The sequence below is a fragment of the Orbicella franksi genome, chromosome 7 (genome assembly GCF_964199315.1).
Source record: "Orbicella franksi chromosome 7, jaOrbFran1.1, whole genome shotgun sequence".
Classification (NCBI taxonomy): Eukaryota; Metazoa; Cnidaria; class Anthozoa; order Scleractinia; family Merulinidae; genus Orbicella; species Orbicella franksi.
Genome location: NC_138151.1, coordinates 12,629,313 through 12,636,929, shown reverse-complemented (window position 1 = coordinate 12,636,929; position 7,617 = coordinate 12,629,313). Strand labels below are relative to the sequence as shown.

The 7,617-nt window shown below is 39.8% G+C and overlaps 1 pseudogene; it reads right to left on the bottom strand.

The window, feature by feature from the left end:
• Positions 1–296: 296 nt before the first annotated feature.
• On the bottom strand, positions 297–3,061 carry LOC145493576 (uncharacterized; annotated as a pseudogene).
• Positions 3,062–7,617: the final 4,556 nt, after the last annotated feature.

Genomic DNA, 7,617 nt, shown 5'->3' with positions numbered 1-7,617 from the left:
AACATGCTTAGCTGTCTGTGTCGGATTCCATCTGGTTTCGCTTTGCCGAGCTCGAGGCGAAGTTTGTTCAGATCATCCCCATCCGTGCTGTCATCTGTACTGCCCCCTTCACTGTCTGATGCGATTTCGGTGTTGTCGCGCTCATGTTCCGTGCCACTTTCGGGCCATGAACAACTTGGCAGATTTTCCTCGACGATAGAGACGGAAAGAATTTGTTCAATGTCCTCACTTGCCAGACCATCTTCTTCCGAGACCTTCGCCGTCAATGTGGCGGTGGGGCAAGTGGCGGCCATCTTTTAGGTCCAGACAATGCAATCCATGGCGTGCTCTCGAAGCCACTGATTGGCCTCCAGGTCAACGTGGGGGCAAACTTTGGAAGAAGTACTTGTTGAGCCTTCTATCCTTTGCATCGTTGTGTGCCTCGCCGAAGTCCATCTCCTGCTGGCGAGTGATGCACATACTGGTTCGACAGTGGAATCCCTGTGCCTTCTTCCACTTCACGTTGTGGGAAGTAAACCCGCCTTGACAAGTGATCTTCCAGTCATCTTTGTCTAAGAGGTTCGTGTACGCCTCATCCAGAAAGGTCACTTCGGTGGAGCTATCAATCATGGATTTGTTAAAGCTCTTCTGTTTAGTGAAACGGGCTATTCGGCTAAGTGACACAATCTGAAAGACTGGACTGAACAGGCTCGTCTCACCACTGTCCGAAGCTCCAGTGGCACATGGAACGGGTTGTTTGTGTTCTTTCTGCTGAAACAGTGCAAGAAAGTCGAAACAAAACAGCTTCATCTGTCCTTCGGAGAGGCTGTTCTCAAGTATCTGCTTGAAGTATTTAGGATCAGGATCAGCGAGACTGTTGTAGGGTACATACGTGCGTGGAGATGTAAGACCTCGCTGCAAGTGGAAAAAAAGGTTGTCAATGTTAGTATATAAAATAGGCAATTTGAAATGTTACTCCATTATTCTTATCAAGGTGTCGCGAAATTACGTCCCTAACATTTGGTATCAAAATGTCAACACGACAATGCCTTTTTGAAACGTTCTTGTCCAATTTTTGTAACGATACTTGTGTTTATCAGCGTATGGGCATTTCAAAGATCTATCTAGGAAACGTTGTAACGAAATTGAAATAAAATGAAATTTTATGAACACTCCCCTGAGTGTCTTTTCAGTGATTAATACAAATTATGTTAAAAACCTAAAATTAATTAATGGATATATAAAACAATGCATAAAAGGGAGAAAATTAATAACTAAATGTCTTAAAAGACTTTTCCTAAGTTTACGTTTAAAAACGTTATGATTTTATGACAGTTTAAGATGGTTATGATAGTTTAAGATCTTTATTTGGCGAACTAAGTAAAGGTAGTCCTCCAGCCTCGACCTTACAACAGTTACAACAGGTTACTGGAAAAAGCAATAAAAAATAACTGATCATTGATTAAATTGCAAGTTCTACTAACCTCGGATTCTGGGATGACTCCTTGAACGAAAGAGTCAGCTGAAAAAGACCATAACCAGCCATCCTGTACTTCTACCAGGTTGCGATCGATTTTAAGTTGACTGATTAAATTGCCTTCTGGTTCACTCAGCAGTGGTAGCACACGCTGGAAATGTTGGACAAGCCTGTCTTTAAATGTCTCATTCCCCATAAGATTCAGCAGAAAGGTTTTCATGGGACATAGGAACTTGAATGTGAACTGTGACTCGGCCACTTTCTTGTAGACATCCCCTCGGTACACACTAAAGTGCAATTTTTTCATGGCAGCGCAAATGTCATTACAGAGAACTCTGATTGGACAAGACAGTGCCTTGTTTAGCGTACCTGGTAGCGTCGCACTCGAGGTTCTGTCGGCGCCTTAATGCAAACCAAAACAATCGAATTTTAAACCAGCCCGGCGTAATGCTTGGATAGATACAGCTATCATGATTTTAAATTCGTCAAGAAGCACTCGGACGCGAACCACTTTTTCTGTTGCCGATAATTGTTGAGAATGCTCGTCATCACTAGCTTCGATTTCCTCTTGTAGGGCTCTGCCATAGAAGAACAGTACGTACAAGATTTTTCATAGACAATAATTGACCTCTAATGACCCACGAATAATTGTTAAGCACTGTGCAGTAACAACATACCCTTTGCATTGCACAACTGTTTGTCAATTGAAAGATTAGTCTCTTGCATGTCAACAAGTGGCTAGCGGTACAAAATTTAAAATTATTGACAGCTTTTAATGTGTGCGTTTCGGAAACGCATATGATTAGACTTTTCAGATAAAAATGGATGGCGACCTTGACCACTAATAGTGAGACAAATTAAGGTGCTAACGAAATTGATCATGTCTTAACACTTCTAATTCACTGTTGCCTTTAGGAAAATGGTTAAACGAAAAAAAAAATTGCAATTTGTCGGTTTAACTGTTTTCGGAAGCAAGAAATACGCTATCGTATAAGTATTAATCAACTAATGACTAAGTGCAACAAGGTAAGATTAATCACTCACCTGAGACAATGCTGATAGGACGCTTCCACGAAATTCATTAGGCAAGGATTTTTGTGGTCTTTCAGAACCTGGCATAGCTGGTTCAGGTCGTGGGAATTTTTTTTCCTCGACGCTCTTGACAAGTGAAACTCTAATCCACATTTTACAAGAGCTCGTTGAATCTTAAATGGATTCACTGCCGAACCGTTCTGGGTGTTCTCTTTCCCTTGTGACGAGATTTGCGAAGAATTGATTTGAGATTCTTCATTCGAATCGAATCGTCGCTTTCTCTAGCCTCATCCGGCTGTGATCTTTTAGACGTTTTCTTTTTGCTGTCAAGTTTTGAAGTGCCGGTTGCCGAAAAGAAAAAGCAGACCTCGCTTATTTTGGACAAAGTAAGATCCCACTTGTCCGGCTCTTTTCGCAGATCCAACTCCAGGCTCGTTCGATTTCATCATCATGAACTCTCCAAATACATTTGAAAGCCACAACAGAGCACTTTTTCTCAATTGCCGCGATAATGTGGCACTCGGCTTTATCTCTGATAACTTTACTGTTGAGCTGCGAACAAGGCTTGCTCATTTTTTCTGGTCAAGCAGACTGAGTGAACAGAGATTTCGGCTACTCGGACCTTTATACCATTACAGCGCAACAAAACACCAAGGGAATTAAGCGAATCAATTCCATTGGGTAATTTTGCTAATTATACTTTCAGACTGAAATTAACCTCAAACTGACTAAAATATTCAGTCCAAATACGACTCGCACGCTAAATACGCCATACCCTTGACACATTGACAACGACCACAGTGGAAGCAATAAATACTAATAACAGCCATCCAGTCTTTTTTCCGGATGTTAACGTGCACATCGAGAAAAGCGTAAACTACGGGTACGGAATGAATGATAACATTTCATGCATTGAATTATTCCGTGATGTTAAAGTGTATATCGAGATAAGCGTAAACTCCGGGTATGGTATGAATTAATTTTATAAAAATTATTTAAAAAGAAACAGTAAAAAAAAAAATTAAAAATCAACAATTAATAAATACTTTATTATTATTATTATTATTATTATTATTATTATTATTACCTAGTAATTATTTTAAATTAATTATTAACAATTAATTATTAATTGCATGTATCTATGATTCAACCCATACCCGTAGTTTACGTTTATCTCGCTATACACAGTCCGGGATCGTTATCAGATTTGATAACCTCGACCAAAACAAACCATTATCAATCGCTGCACAAGTTTTCGTTCACGTGACATTATTTGGTAGCAACAGTGTATAATTCAATATGGCAGTCGACGGGGCGCTGCGATGAAAGGAGTTACTTTTTTCACAACATCACAATACAATTCCATTTAATTAATTGTATGTTTGCTTCACAATAGGTTACTGGATTATGGAATAGAAACAGAGATGTATGGAAGAAAGCTGTCTTTGTCCAAAAGCTACCGCGAAAAGTTTCATTTTCAGATAGACACCGTATAATATTTGTTCCAAGTAAAAACACACGAAGGTAGACAACAGTTATTCTGTTCACAAAAGCGTTGTTTATTGATACTAATATGATAGCTTCTATTTTCACTCAGGCTTCATTTTCTTGGTAGTTGGTGAAGCTGGCTGTTCAACAGTCTGTATAAAATATAAACGAAACACTAACAATAAATACATCTTGAGTTCAGAAATTGACACTGAACAAGTTGCTTCTATATTCCAAGCGGAGAGCTGTAACTGAAGTTCGTTCAATTTGCATGAACGAAGCGTGGTTAGGACCGAAACATCTCCTACTATGATTCATCACTAACAGTATCGAAACAGTTCGCGACCCTCCCTCTGTCGACTCTCTGTCCAGATGTACTGAAGATAAAATAGCTTACCTCGATGGCCATATCCCATCCCTCGCCTAATTCCATTTCTGCGATTGCTAATTCAATCCCCTCCGCCGTGCTGTACATTTCGTTTCCATCTTTAATGCACCGGAGTTCTCTTTGTCGTTGTGGGCTCGCCTGATATGGTTCTGGCACAACAACAAAAATATAGCAGGTATATTTACTTTAATTCGTGGTAAACCTCCGTTCAGTGGAATGGGTGGGTACATGCAACACTTTATGTTGTGAGATGTGACAGTAAACTTGGAAGTCTTGGCATTTCCGGAAAAAATTGTTTTAGTTGTAGATCAGTAGTCTATTGTTGTGCATTCGGTGATATGGAAAAACGCTTTTAATGACCGATTCATATAAAAGCAACTATGATTCAAGTAATATGTTTTCGTACCATAGTTCACTCGCTAAATCCAACAATAAGCTTCATTATATAACGACTGGTGTGTCAGAAAACTGACCTAGTTTAGCCGGCATTTCCGGAAAATATTTCAGGACCGCGAGTTGTTGAAATTGACTCTAAAATATGAGCAACTTACCCTTTAATGTGATTGCCGATTTTCCCGCAGTCCGAAAGGTGTCTTAGTTCCCTTTTTTAAGAAGTATTGCACCCGGCCTATCTGTCTTCCAGCAACTTCTCTCAAAGTGTAATTTTTCTTAGCGCTCTTGGATACCAGACTGTGGCACGTCTAGAAGTGTCTCGGGTATTTCTCTAATTTCTGGCAAAACACAACGAAGTGCGAACGGGTCTTTGTTTCCAATTTTCAGGAAGGACATGAAAAAGAGTTCCATCTGGCCCCTTGATTTTGAACTCATGGTAACCCTTCAAAAGAAAATAAACAACTAATGTTAGATTCGCAAGTGGTTTCACGACCACCTGGACTGCCGTACCATGAATCGAGCGACTCACTAAGAGCTATAATTTTTTCTGAAGGGGCTTAGATGATTTACGTAAGTTACTTTTACGTACTCCTTGATTTTTCCACCAGTAATTCTCAAAGTTGAATGGTGCGTGTTTAAAAGGAACGAAAATTTTATGCTGCAAAACTCGACAACAATAAACCTACCCTATGTAATGACCAAGCTATATCCACAAAATCGACATAAATTTGCTATTTTGATTCTATGGGTACCAGCATCCGCCATCTCAATACCCAGGAACACATCAATTGCAGCTGTAAATATGGCCGCCGTTACGAACAACACATCGCAAATCAAAATAACCCCGTGCACTTTTTTCACAGATCGTGCACAACACTAAAAACACGTTAAATCCCACGAATATGACGTGAAGATTAACGACATATTTTTTGTGATTTCCGCAAAAATCTCCAAGTAACTTAAATCTAATGACAAAACGAAAAACATACCTGGTTTGGATGCAAAATTGCAAGCGCTGTTTCACTTTACGAGTAGCATTTTACATCGTTTACGCTGGTCTTCAACCGCCATCTTCAAAACACGTGAGGCTCCTTCTTTTCTGGTAATTATCGAATAGAATTATGGGTAAATTACCCGAGTATAATCGAACAAATAATGAGCAAAGCGAAGTGAATATGGAAATTCCCGGTTTTTTAAATGGCCGCCATGTTGTGACGTCACATGGTTATCAAATCTGATAACGATCCCGGACTGATACACTCCAACCACAAAAAGAAAACTCCATGATCACACTTATTAGCATTTAGAACATACCCGTAGTTTACGCTTAACTCGATATACACTCAAACATCAAGAAAGAAGTCGAGGTGTGTAACATTAGCATTCATACCATACCCGTAGTTTACGCTAACTCGATAAACACTCTAACAACTCTAACAAACGATGCAGTAAAGTGGAAAGAGGTCTATTTGTTCGAATACCTCTGCGGCTAGTGCGTTTTCTGTTTTCGCACCAAGTGTATAGCGAGTATGACGTGAACAGCGTCTTTTCTGGAATTTTTTACTTCTGTTAACTGCTGTTAGGAACGAAATGTCAAAGGAACGAACACATTTGGGAAACGATCTCAATGGTTCATTGACATTTGGGAAACAAAATTCACTGTTCCCCTCGGGACCAGTCATTAAGTGTTAACAGTCGCCTTTTACGTAGCCCTACGCCTGCACTCACATCGCTCAGCGAATTCTCCCCACTCAAAAAGGGGCCGAGGAGCACTAGGAACAAGACATTAATCCCCCATTTTGGGCAAGTTTGAACAGAGTGATTTTTCCTCTTTATTAGGTATCGGAAAAATTCATGCTCAGTTAGAAACATTTCAGATCATAAGCAACGTGTGTACGAAAGGCAAGACCTGCAGCTGAAAAATTCGAAGTTGAAATGTTGTCACAGGAATAGGTACTTTCTTGAAAAGATTTAAGAGGTGAGCCATTTGATATATTTTTCCCATTTTTCATTGTTGATAGCAGTAGACTTCTATCTTATAGGGTTGGCTACAATTTTACAGTGTAAGTAAGCTTATTTTACGTTAGAGTTTTGATTCAACTTTTTTAGCTGCATTAATGACCTACATGACAAATAAAGTATGTCTGTGTGTATGTATGTTTGCTTGTAAAACGCAGACTGCGGACCGCAGACTACAGACTGCAGATGGGGAGTAAAATGCAGACTGAGTGTGAAATGCAGGCTGCAGACCAGGGGTACTAAAATGCAGACTGCAGAGTATAGACTTTTTAACTGAATGATGTTACCATTTCCACCATTAGAGAGCTAACCTTAAACAGGCTAACTGGCGCATTATTACGGCTGACCTGATTGGTATCCAGGCTAACTGGAGTGGTATTCAGTCTGACCGGAGCACTCTCCAGGCTAACCGGAGTGCAGACTTTCACTACAATTAGCCTAAACAATCATGTTTACGGTCAGCCTCCGATAATGGAAGTACATATAACACGACACATGTATATTATAACCTGAGTCTGCATGCAGTCTGCATTTTACCCTCAGTCCACATTCAACCCCGGTCTGCAGTCCGCGTTTTAGACTGAACATTTTCAATTCGACTACCAGCAAAGTGGAAGTGAAATCTGAACGTTCTTGTACATTGCTAAATTACACAGGCCATCAAGGAATATTCGATTGTACAGTCATTACCATGTCCCTTTCATAAGATAACCACAGAATCATTAAAATATGTAGAACAGCTAAACTGTTGGAATTTTTGAATAAGCAGTACATCTCGTCAGTACAGAGTAAACAATGCAATGCATAACTTAGTACCGTATTTTCTCGATTAAATACCGGA